The sequence below is a fragment of the Rhinopithecus bieti genome, unplaced genomic scaffold (genome assembly GCF_001698545.2).
Source record: "Rhinopithecus bieti isolate Rb0 unplaced genomic scaffold, ASM169854v2 scaffold_1017, whole genome shotgun sequence".
Lineage (NCBI taxonomy): Eukaryota > Metazoa > Chordata > Mammalia > Primates > Cercopithecidae > Rhinopithecus > Rhinopithecus bieti.
This window is the reverse complement of record NW_016803657.1, coordinates 963,368-976,385: the sequence shown is the minus strand read 5'-3', so window position 1 is coordinate 976,385 and position 13,018 is coordinate 963,368. Positions and strand designations below refer to the sequence as shown.

Below are 13,018 nucleotides of genomic sequence, written 5' to 3'. Positions count from 1 at the left end.
GACTGGGTGATGCCACCCGGGGAGGCAGATGGGGCCCAGCCTGATGCTTCCTGAACCCGCCCCACCCTGCCCGGGCACAGTCCAGGGCTTCCTGCCCTTCGAACCGCACTTGTGATCGGTATTGACGGTGGTGGGATAATCATTAACCACCACCAGGGGCTGGGTCAACGGCTCAAAAGGCCCTGGGCCCAGGGCGTCCCCACTTCCTCCTTGTGCCCCGAGGGCCAGCCCGGCACCCAGGTAAGAGGCTTCCTGAGTGGTAGGACCCCTGCCACACTCCCTGTCCTAGGAGGCTCCTGAGCCCAGGCACCTCTCTGAAGGGTGGCCAATCCTGAGGAAGAAAGGGGCCTGGACAGCCATGGGGTGGCCGGCACAAGCTCCTTCCTCTCTGTGCCTCAGTTTCCACTGTGGGATGAGGGGGCCTTAGCATCAGCGCTCAGAGCTGTGGAGCCAGGCTCCCTGATCGGGCGCTGCCACTGCCAGGCCAGGGCACTTGGACACCACACCGCAGGAGGCTGGTCTCGCCCAGGCCTCTGTGGGAAGGGCCGCCAGGCTGAGTGGAGGGCCAGCCACCAACTACACTGTCTTCCTTCGCAGGCCTGTCTCCCCAGGCAGCAGGATTCCAGCCCAGGGATCCCCCATCCCACCCTGACTGCATCCCGAGAGGGAGGACGCCACTTCGGGAAGGCTGTTGGGGCAGCACAGGCCCTGGGGCCCTGCTCTGTGACCTTGGGCGGCCCCCTCTGTCTCTCTAGGCCTGTATCCACCACTGGCAAAGGGGGCAGGGCCCAAGTCTACTCTAAAAGCTCCCCTTTCTCTCCAGAAGCTTTGGAGTCTCCCAAAATGCCTGCTGGGTCTCTGCAGGACTGGCACCTGTCACCGGAACCTGTCTGGGAGGGATGAGAACGCGCTTTGCAAGAGGAAGCTCTGCCTCCCAGAGCCCTGGGCTCACTCAGGGACCCTGGCCAGCAGCTGCTTCCTCTCCCACAGCAGAGAAAGACCCAAGGGTCCCAGGGCGGATGCTTCCCACCAGTCCAAGTCAGCGTGCAGGGTGGCCTCATAAGTCCTGATTGACATATGGACAATGGTTCAGAGAGGTCATGCTACTTGCTCAAGGTCACCCAGCTCCCAGGTCCCTGCTGTCTTCCAGGCCACTGAGGTCCTAAGCGTCCCTCCAGGTGGGCCACTGCTCAAGCCTGTTCCTCACGTTCTGCAGCAGGTTTGTGTAACTATATCTTTTCCAGTTCCCTGTCGTCCCCCTTCCTACACCTCATCATCCACTGTCCCTGTTTGTTTTCTCTGTTCCTTTCCAGTTCTCTACCTACTCCTCTTATTTTTATTTCAGACAGGGTCTTTCTTTGTCACTGAGGCTGGAGTGCAGTGGCACAATCACAGCTCACTGGAGTCTCGACCTCCCAGGCTCAAGTGATCCCCCGGCCTCGGCCTCTTGAGTCGTTGGGACCACAGGCATGCATCACCACACTGGGCTAGTTTTTTATTTTTTGTAGAGATGGTGTCTCACTGTGTTGCCCAGGCTGGTCTTGCACTCCTGGGCTCAAGAGATCCTCCCACCTTGGTCTCCCAAAGTGCTGGGATTCCAGGTGTGCACCACCATCTGCGGCCTTACTCTTTTCTTCCTCTCTCAGCCCCTCTGCCTGACTGTCCCTCTTTCTGTGTCCCCCACTACAGCCCCCCACACTTCTTCTCAGTCTCATCTTCAGCTTCCCATACGGGGCCATCCTCATGAAATCGGGCACTGGGAGGTCCCTGGGGATTGACAAGCGCCAGCTGTCCCTTGTGGTCCCTCTGCCCCATGGCTGCAGCAGGGAGGGTGGGCAAAGGGCAGAGGCAACAGTGGCCAGACCTGAAACTGAGACCCAGCTCTGGTTGGGAAAGAAACAAGGAAACAAAATAACTTGGGGACAGAGGGCGTGGGGTCATCAGAGCGGGCAAAGGCTGCCCAGGAGTTGTAAATCGGAGCCGCTCCCGGCTTTATGAGGCCGATTTGGGGTTGAGCCTGGACTTCGCCCAGGAAGGAGTGCTGGCAGCACACGGGGTGCCAGGTGTGGCCCCGGATGATAAGAAGCCTCGGTGAAAAGACCATGGACCTGGAGCCACGAAGACTGGGGCGCCCAGGTGAGCGGGCGTGGGACACTCTCCAGAGCCCTGCCCAAGGCGGATGCCAGGCCGAGCCCCGGCCTCCAATTGGCTCCCGCCCCCTGTAACAGCAACTCCATGTGGAAGTGCCCACTGATTCCAGTGGGGCTGCTGTTATCTGGGGCGAGGGCCGGTACCCACGAAGAAGGAGAGGCAGGTGCTGCCCAGCAGACCAGCCAGGACTACCGTGGCGATGCTCCCAGGCCAGATGGTGGCGGGTGGTGGAGGGCTGTCGGTGGGCTGCTGAGACCGAGTGCACAGGGCTCTGACCTATGAATTGACAGCCAGTGCTCTCGTCTCCCCTCTGGCTGCCAATTCCATAGGTCACAGGTATGTTCGCCTCAATGCCAGCCACCAGGACCTGCAGGAGTAGGGGTGGGCCGGGGGTGTCCAGCAGTCAGCGGAGACCCTGCAACCCCAGTGCAGCACTCATGGTCCCACCTCCCTCTGTCTCATTCCCCGAGATGAGCCTGAACAGCTTCAGTCCCACCCCTGCCCTGCCTGCCCTGCGGCACCTCTATGCTTTGCCCATGCGATTCCCTTGGGCTGCAACACTCTTCCTAGGTGATTTGCCAGGCTCACTAACCCTTTCAAGCTCCGTCCAAGCATTTGCTGCCTCCAGAAGGCCTTCTTGAAGTTTCTAAGTCCCCACCTGGGCACCCCACGCTGTGCTGGCCCAGAGCACTGCCGTCTCGGAGCCCTGGCCCTGGTTTCTGTTTGTGTCTCGCTCCTCTCCCCATCTGTGAGCTCAGTTCCCAGCCCAGGTGTGTGCTCAGTAAGTGTTTGCTGAACCGATTCTGAGCCTCTGTCTTGCACCCTGAGGAAGCACCCACCGACACGCAGTGTGGCCAAGGGGGGCTGAGTGCTCTGGGCCCAGTGTTTGTGCTGGAGCCCCCCACCCAGGACAGGGCCCTGAGTCAGCCTCCCCATCTGCTTCCTGCTCTCCCCTCCTTTGCTAGTCTCATCTCCCTGGAGCACAGCCCTGTGGTTGGTGGAGCAGCTTCTCCAGCCCCTGGGATTCCTAAGAGGGCCCAGGACCCCAGCTGCTGGTAGAGGAAGAGCAAGGACAAGACAGCTGACCCCACCCCTGTCCCGCCTCCCACAGCAGCCTCATTTCCACCTATTTCTTTGTGGTTTTTGTTTGTTCGTTTGTTTTGAGATAGAGTCTTGCTCTGTTGCCCAGGCTGGAATGCAATGACGTGATCTCGGCTCACTGCAACCTCTGCCTCCCGGGTTCAAGTGATTCTCCTGCCTCAGCCTCCCAAATAGCTGGGATTACAGGAGCGCACCACCACACTCAGCTAATTTTTGTATTTTTAGTAGAGACGGTTTCACCATGTTAGCCTGACTGGTCTCAAACTCCTGACCTCAGATGATCTGCCCATCTCGGCCTCCCAGAGTGCTGGGATTACAGGCATAAGCCACCGTGCCCAGCCCCACCTGTTTCTTATACAACGGGGTTCTGAGGAAATTTTCCTTTTTTTTTTTTTTTTTTTTCTGAGACAGGGTCTTGCTTGCTCTGTCACCCAGGCTGGAGTGCAGTGGTACAATCACAGCTCACTGCAGCCTCCACCTCCCAGGGCTCACACAGTCCTCCCAACTCAGCCTCCCAAATAGCTGAGACTACAGGCATGTGCCACCATGCCTGGTAAATTTTTGTATTTTTCATAGAGATTCACCATGTTACCTAGGCTGGTCTCAAATTCCTGGTGTCAAGCAGTCCTCCTGCCTCAGCCCCTGAAACTGCTGGGATTACAGGCATGAGCCACTGTACCCTGCTGGAATTTTTCATTTGAATAAAAAGGTTTCTGGTACTAAAACATAAAATTTGTAAAATGGGAAATAGAGACCTAGGAATAAATGTTAAATTGCTTAATAATAGGCGTTGGCTATTGAGCCCTTTCTTTCTGCTGGGCACGCACATCCAGGACCTGGTCCTCCTGGCATCCATCATGAACCTGTTTGGGAGGGGAGGACACAGGCTCAGAGAGGGTGCACATTTGCTGAAGTCACAGAGCAAGTTGGACCTTCTCCTTCTGGGGACTGTAGGCAGCCGGCAAACATCTGGCCCCTAAGACATCTGGCCCCTAAGACAATGTCTCTCTCCCCTTCCCGCAGGCAGCTCTGCTCACGCTGTCCTGGCTGCTCTGAATCCCTGGGCCCTCATCAGCCCCTGCCACGGTCCAGCTCAGCAACCCCTCCCTGTAGACCGTCCCATGACTGTGCAGGCGCTGCTCCCCTCTCTGCCCACACCCGACTTTGTGGGCCTCTCCCGCCACCCTTATCTCATTCCCTGCAGAGTTAAGGAACCCTGTGTGCTTATCTAATCCTGTGCTGGTCTCAGACTCCTTGAGGGCAAGGTCCACGACTTACTCATCCTCCCTGGCTGCTTCCCCCACTCACCAGCATAGTAGGTGTTCAGGATACATGGGCTGGATGGTGGGGCCCTGGACTCTAACCCCCTTGGGGCTGTCAGGCCTCAGACCCAGAGCACTGGCTTAGGGTGAAAGGGGTGCAGACAGCAGCCACCCTGCCCTGGGGGTCCTCCTGCATCTGCCTCTGCAGAGCACTGTGATCCCACAAAGGCCTGCCAGGGCTATTGGAGACCTGTTCCAACACATTAGCAAGGCAGATCCAGCACCCTCCCCCTGGCTCCTTGACCCCACTGACCTGTGTTCTTCACCCAGCAGGCCCTGGGCCCATGCACATTTCCCTGGCATGGGCTTCACCTCCAACCCCTCTCAGAACTCCTCAAGACCTGCCCAAGGGTCACTCCCTCCTGGACCCCTGCCTGGCCCCCCGCCCCACCCCCCATTACCCCACTCACTGGTTCTTTGGATGCTCTGTGGCTGTGATGTTAGCGCCCCCATCACACCCCATCACCCACACCGGGCTATTGCCCCCACCAGCCTGAGAGTCCCCAGGAGTGGCGGCCACTGACTTTTTTCCTATAGCCTCAGAGACTCAAAGGAGGCACTTAATAAAATGCACACGGAAGGACTGGCCTTGTGCATAAGCAAAGCTGCTTAGGGAGGGAGCCCGGACACAGTGGGGCGGTGAGCACAGAGCTGGCGGTGGGAGGCCTCAGTGGTATTGTCTTTGTCCCATCGTCCACACCACACGTGTATGAACCGCGACGATGACAGAGGCCCTGAGAGGTTGTGCAGATTGTACACCAACTTCAGAGAGGGCCCAGGTGGGGAGGAGGAAAGCCTCCCTGGGAGAGGTGGGTGTGAGGTCGGCGTTTGTTGAGGTGAACCCCAGAAACAGGTCGTGAGCACTGGAGGAGGAAGATGCCGGGGCAAAGATGCAGGAAGGGGACCGAGGCGAGGCGCGGGGCAGGCGAGGACAGCTTCGTCTTCTGCAAGACTTACTCCCGGTGGCTACCACCAGGGAGCGCCCCGGGCACCCCCTCCCAAGCGGGGCGGGACCAACCCTTCCCACTGCGCTGCCCCTAAGGCCTGGGGGAGCAGCCCCTGGGTCCGCCTTCCCCGGGCCGTCTAGAACTGCGTCTGTCCTGGCCGGGACACTGTCCTGGGCCGAGGGCACAGCCTGGGTGCCAGCGTTCTACACACGGTTGCAGATCCCAGGCGCGCACTGCCTTCCCCAAGGTGGCCCTGGTGGGACTCTTCCCGCTGTGCTGTGTATAAAACATCACTGTATAATGTATATTCATAGAATTTACAATGAGTCCCCATGTAACCTTGCAGAGCCCCCAAATGTGCCCTTCCAGGTCCCCCCGCACATGGTCAGCACAGTTCTGAGTGTTATGGTAATCACTTCCTCTCCTTTCTCTGGCATTTACTACCCTGTACACTGCCCCAAACAGTCTGGGAGCATTTTGTCTGGATTTGTTATTAATGTAAATAGAATCACCGTGCCGTGTCTGAGTCTCATGCAGTTGCTGGAGCCGAAGCTTCTTCACTCTTGTTCACTGCTGTATAGTGAAGAGAACACTTGGGGTTATTATGAGCGCTGTTATTACGAGCACTGCTGGGGTTATAATGAGTATTGCAACGCACAGATTAAACTGCAGAGTGCTTCTCCAGTAGGGACTGCCAGGTCATGGAGTGGCGGACCTAACACTGGACCAGGGCACATGGTGCCTAATAAAGGATAGCTGGGTACAGGCCTTTCTTGATTTTTTTTTTTTTCTTTTTTCTTCTTCTTTTTTTTTTTTTTTGAGACGGAGTCTCACTCTGTTGCCCAGGCTGGAGTGCAGTGGCTCGATCTCGGCTCACTGCAAGCTCCGCCTCCTAGGTTCAAATGATTCTCCTGCCTCAGCCTCCCGAGTAGCTGGGATTACAGGCACCCACCACCATGCCCAGCTAATTTTTGTATTAGTAGAGACGGGGTTTCATCATGTTGGCCAGGCTGGTCTTGAGCTCCTGATCCCAGGGGATCTGCCCGCCTCGGCCTCCCAAAGTGCTGAGATTACAGGTGTGAGCCACCGTGCCCGGCCGCCTTTCTGTTTTTCTTTTTGACAATGATGACAGCTTCAGAAAAGTTGCAAGAAAAGTACAAACAACATCCACATACCGTTTATTTTGATTCATTGACAGTAAACACTTTGCAATTGTGTGTGTGTGTATATATATATACACACACACATATATATATATATATTTTTTTTTGAGACTGAGTTTCACACTTATTGTCCAGGCTAGAGTGCAATAGCACGTTCTTGGCTCACTGCAACCTCTGCCTCCCAGGTTCAAGCGATTCTTCTGCCTCAGCCTCCCGAGTAGCTGGGATTACAGACATGCGCCACCACGCCTGGCTAATTTTTGTATTTTTAGTAGAGACGGGGTTTCTCCATGTTTCTCGAACTCCTGACCTCAGGTGATCCACCCGCCTCGACCCCCAAAGTGCTGTGATTACAGGCATGAGCCACCATGCCCGGCCTGCAATAATATTTGCTCCCTTTTCTCTCTCTCTTGCACCCACATACACACATACACACACAAACATATTTTCTGAACCATTGGAGAGTAAGTTACATAAGTCCTAGCCCTTTACCCTTAAATATTTCAACATGTGTCTCCTAAGAAAAATGACATTTATTACGCAACCACAATACAGTTACCAAATTCAGGCCTGGTGACAGTGATGCAATGTTATTATCTAACATACAGTCCACTTTCAAATGTCCCTGATTGTCCCAATCTGCCAGGACCACGCTTCACATCTGGTGTCAGCTCTCCTCAGTCTTCTTTAATCCAGAACCATCCTCAGCCTTTCTTTGTTTTTCAAGACCTTGATATTTTTGAAGAGTCTAGATCAGTTGTTTTGTAAAATGTTCCTCATCTTTTTCTCCCCGTTTCCTCCCAATTAAACAAGTCAAGTACATCCATTATATATATTTGGACAACACAGAAAAGTAAATAAAAATTGCCCCAGTTCCTACAATGCAGGAATAGCCCCGTAGATACTTTCTGTAATCATGGAGTAAGCTGACTCGCTTGTTCCACGCACTCTGTGCACACGAACTCATGTCATCCTAGGAGGCAGGTGCTTTTGTTATCTCTTGAGTGCCTTGCGAAAGATCATACAGTCCATAGGATTTGATCCTGAACAGTCTGCTCCAAAGCCCATGCACTTGGCCTTTATGCTACATACACTACTTCTCAATAATGGCCAGCCACGTGCCTGAGTGTGTGTGTGTGCACGCGCGCGCGTGCGTGTGTATGTGCGTGAGTGTGTGTGTGCGCGCGCGCGTGTGTGAGTGTGTGTGTGCGCGCGTGTGTGTATGTGCGTGTGTGAGTGTGTGCGCGCGCGTGTGTATGTGCGTGTGTGAGTGTGTGTGTGTGTGCGCATGAGTGCGCATCAGGATGCCTCAGCTTCTGCCCTTCTGAGTTTCGCTCTTATGGTCCAGGCTGGAGTGCAATAGCGCGATCTCGGCTCACTGCAACCTCTGCCTCCCAGGTTCAAGCGATTCTCCTGCCTCAGCCTCCCAAGTAGCATGTCAGGCAGGGTAATTCTCTGCTGTGGGAGTGCCCTGTGTGTTGTAGGATGGTCAGCAGCAGCCTTGTCCTCTGCCTAGTACATGCCAGCAACAATCCCCAAAATAATGATACCAAGAATGTCCCCTGGGGAGCAAAATCACACCCAGTTGAGAACCACCGTGTGTGTGTGTGTGTGTGTGTGTGTGTGTGTGTGTGTGTGTAGCCAGGTGATGCTGTATTCCCTTCTGAAATCGTTCCCAGTGATTGATACTCCATGGTCACTTTCGGGTCCTTCCATTTTCTTCTCTGGCCCCTTGTCTAGTGGCTGCCAGGTGTTCCCTGTGAAGGGACTCGTGGATCGACAAAAATAGAAATCTATTGCGATAGCTACCTTCTATTGTTATACAACAAAGTGCCACAAACTTCGTGGTTTAGAACCACCCCCATTTATGAGCTCCTGGTTCTGCAGGTCAGAAGTCAGGACCCAGCGTGACTGAGTTCTGTGCTCAGAGTGTTGGATGCTGAAGGAAGGTGGCAGCCAGGCTGCACTCTCGCCTGGAGGCAGGGGAAGGAATCTGTCCCCAAGCTCATTCTTGTTGGCAGAATCCGGTTCCTTGCATCTGTAGGACTGAGGTCCCCGTTTCCTTGCTGGTGGTCTTCTAGGGCCCCTCTCAGCTCCTAGAGGTCACCCACATTCCTTTTCACATGGTGTCCCCCAGGCTGGAGTGCAGTCGCACAATCACAGCTCACGGCAGCCTCAGGCTCCCTGGCTCAGGTGATCCTCCCACTTTAGCCTCCTGAGTAGCCAGGACTACAGGTGCATGCCACCACACCCAGCTAATATTTTGTATTTTTGGTAGAGATGGGATTTTGCCATGTTGCCCAGGCTAGTCTTGAACTCCTGGGCTCAAGTGACTCACCCCCTCAGTCTCCTAAAGTGCTGGGATCACAGGCGTAAACCACTGCCCAGCCAGATCTGCTTTCAGAGGGCTCACGTGAGCACGGAGGCCCACTGGGATTATCTCCCTGTGTGCAGTGGACTGCACCATCTAACACCGTGTGTCATGAAGTCATCAGATCCGCAATCCCAGCATTACACTGGGTACATACACCAGGGGTGGGGGATCTTGAAGACATCGTGAAATTCTGCTTAATGATGACCAAAGGGCAAGAGAGGTGTTTCTGGGACAGGACATGGAGCCAAGGGGTAGCAGGCCAGGTTGGGTGAGCAGGAGATGGAGGCCTAACCCCACCTCTGAGAGGGTCCCACTATATTCCTGCCCTCAGGGACACCCCAACACCTACCTCTAGGAGCAAGAATGGTGCCTGGGCAGACTCGGGGGGGGGGTTCTGGCCTCCAGTCTCCTTACAAATGGAGCGTCACCATGTTCTGTTCTTAAGGGCAGAGTGAAGAAGCTGCAAGTCAGAGGAATGTGGCGGATGGGCCACAGGGCGGGGAGGGAGACTGAGTGTCGGCAGACAGGTGGGCTGGGGGACCACCATGTACCACCCCAAGCGACCTACAAAGAGACTCTAATTTGGGGGGATGGAGGAAGGAGGTGTTAGCCCAGCAGAGGGGACAGGAGGGTGGCCTTGAGCACGATGTTTGACTCCTCCTGAGGTGTGGGAGTGAGAGGCTAGGCCAGAGGCCAGAGGAGCTGGGCTTGTTGAAGATGGGCTGGGCTCTGTGACCTGGTGGCTGAGGGTGACACACAATTGGAGACAGAATTACCCTCCAGCCCCCAGCCTGTGAGCCCATGGTGAGGTTCAGGGCCGCAGGGGTCCTGCAGGGCGAGGCCAAGGCAAGAGAGAGGCAGCTGGAGCAGAACTTGGGCGAGCTCGTTCTTGCACACACAAGACACACTCCAGAGCCCCCGGAAATGCAGAGGGGCCATGTGCACGGCAGCAGCCTGCACTCACACAAGGGAGGCTAAGACCATCCCTCACTTGTACTCTCAGGATGCTGAGGGTGGGGGACAATGGGGTTACAGTCGCCATTTCATTAGTGTAGGGCAAGGGGGACCCCAGCACCCTACAACAGACCCCTAATGTTATCACCACAGAAGGCGATTGCTCATGTGACAAATACTAACCATTTCCTGTGGAGTCAGGCAAAGGCCTGGGCCCTCCAACAAGTTTAGGGTAAACCCTGCACCCTGCACTCAGTGGCAGCCCCGGCCTCAGCAGCCCCGGCAAGGCAGGGCCAGAGCTGCAGGGACTGAGACACACACACAGAAGACTGGCAGGTGAACTAGAGCTTTTACTGAAAGTGCTCAGAGACCTGTAAGTCTCAGCTCTGCAAAGCACCGTGCGGTTATATGTGTACATCACCCTGATAAATGTGTAAGCCTGTCCCCCAGACTGCAGAGCAGCAAAGGGGCTAGGAAGGGCCAGTGAGCTTCAGGGCAGAGATTAACTTCAGTCTGCAACTGGGGAAGAGGCTCTTGAAATCCTCTTTCTCCACTTTTCCACCTGCTCGTCCTTGCAACTTCAAGTGGCTAGAGTGTAGAAAGGGCACAGTGTTAAGATTCAGAAGGCCCTGGCCAGGCACGGTGGCTCACACCTGTAATCCCAGCACTATAGGAGGCTGAGGCGGGCAGATCATGAGGTCAGGAGATCAAGACCATCCTGGCTAACACAGTGAAACTCCGTTCTACTAAAAATAGAAAAAATTAGCCAGCGAGCATAGTGGTATGCGCCTGCAGTCCCAGCTATTTGGGAGACTGAGGCAGGGGAATTGCTTGAACCCGGGAGGTGGAGGTTGCAGTGAGCCAAGATCACGCCACTGCACTCTAGCCTGGACAACAGAGGGAGACTCTGTCTCAAGAAAAAAAAAAGATTCCAAAGGCCCAGATTCTTTCAGTCTGGGCTACTTCAAGCAGTCACTAGACATTCTGGGCCTCAGGCTCTTTCTCACTGGAATTTGAAAGCAGCTAAGATTCTGACACAGTCGCCTCCAAGTTGGGCCATGTTCCGGCTGCCAGATGCCCTCAGAGCCCTCTGGGGCCCAGCAATCTCCTCAGAGCCATCACCCAAGGGTCACAGCTGCTGCAAGAGAGAGGCCTCATGGTGTGGAGAGGACACTCTTCTTGCCAGTGTGGGAGACACAGCATTCAAAAGAACAGTCCTCCTCAGTTCCTAACCTTGTGTTGGGAAAACTGATTTGTTGCCCAAATCTCATGACTGCGAGAACAAAAATCTGTGCCGATACGCAAACGCTCTCAGTGGAAAGAATGAACCACTCCTCATCCCAGGGAGAAACCTATGTGTTTTGGTTTTCCCAGCCCGATTTTCTGCCATATTTGGAGAAAATTCCTTAAAAAAAAAAATAACAGCTGGGTGCGGTGGCTCATACCTGTAATCCCAGCATTTTTGGGAAGCTGAGGTGGGTGTATCACTTGAGGTCAGGAGTTCGAGACCAGCCTGACCAACATGGTGAAACCCCCCCTCTCTACTAAAAATACAAAAAATTAGCCAGGCATGGTGGCGGGCACCTGTAATCCCAGCTACTCGGGAGGCTGATACAGGAGAATCGCTTGAACCCAGGAGGTAGAGGTTGCAGTGAGCTGAGATCATGCCATTGCACTCCAGCTTGGGTGACACAGAATTAGACTGTCTCAAAAAGAAAAAAACAAATAAAACTCTCAAACATAGTTTATTATATAGGTGAATCCTGGTCCCTGTGATGGGCTTATTGGTAGGATTTCTGGTAGCAAGCATAGGTACCAGGGCCTCCAACGTTTTTGGATTTGCAGCAATGGGGGTCAGCTACTGACAGGATCCAGTCATGCTGGATGAGGATGCCTCTGGTCCTTTTGGAAGCCTCATCCATTTATTTCCGGTAATAGGCCACTGAGGCTTTGGAGATGGACTGATGGATAGCATAAATCTGGGTCACATGACCACCACCCTTCACACAAACATGGGTGTGCACGTTAGCAAATTGCTCCTTGCTGACAGGCAGAACTAGTTCCAGCAGCTTAAATTGCAGTGCTCGGCTCCCATCATCTCCAGGGGCCACCCATTCACCTCGATGAGGCCACTGCCATGTTTGCAGTGGACTGAATGGACTGCAGCTGGCCCTTGGATGGCATGGCCAAGAGCACAGATAAGAGCTCCTCACTACAAGGCACTGCAAGTGGAAAAGGCACCTTTTTTTTTTTTTTTTTTTTTTTTTTTTTGAGATGGAGTCTCCTTCTGTTGTCCAGGCTAGAGTGCAGTGGTGCAATCTTGGCTCACTGCAACCTCCACCTCCTGGGTTCAAGCGATTCTCCTGCCTCAGCCTCCTGAGTAGCTGGGATTACAGGCGCATGCCACCATACCTGGCTAATTTTTGTATTTTTAGTAGAGACAGGGTTTTGTGACATTGGCCAGGGTTGTCTTGATCTCAGGTGATCTGCCTGCATCAGCCTCCCAAAGTGCTGGGATTACAGGCATGAGCTACTGCTCCCAGCCTTTTTTTTTTTTTTTTTAAGTTGTCTCTAGGGACCTTGTAGATATTTTCCTAGACCAGGCCATGACAGGACCAAGCACACCACTTACAGGGGAGGTAAGGCCCCTTTCTGCTGGATGAGGGCAGTTTCTGAGGAGTGCTAGAGGGTACCTCAAGGTCCTGGGTTTGTAGGGAATTGATTTATGAACTGAAGAATAAAACACTGGGAGTCGGGGATGGCACGGTTTCTGAGATAAAAGGAAAATACTTGAACCCTCCACCAATCTGCCCTGGGCTCAGGCAGACAGGCAGAAAGTGAAACAGCAGAGAAACCAAAAGTGAAATGGTTCATTCACATTTTATAAAACGTTCCCGGCCGGGCGCAGTGGCTCAAGCCTGTAATCCCAGCACTTTGGGAGGCCGAGACGGGTGGATCGCGAGGTCAGGAGATCGAGACCAACCTAGCTAACACGGCGAAACCCCG

At 54.3% G+C, this 13,018-nt stretch overlaps 1 long non-coding RNA gene across 1 annotated transcript; it reads left to right on the top strand.

Annotated features, from left to right (window-relative positions):
• The first annotated feature begins 207 nt into the window (after positions 1-207).
• On the top strand, positions 208-3,382 carry LOC108542995 (uncharacterized). The gene is made up of 3 exons (XR_001889421.1): positions 208-240; positions 598-1,219; positions 3,341-3,382. It is a non-coding gene; the product is annotated as an uncharacterized LOC108542995 (long non-coding RNA).
• Positions 3,383-13,018: the final 9,636 nt, after the last annotated feature.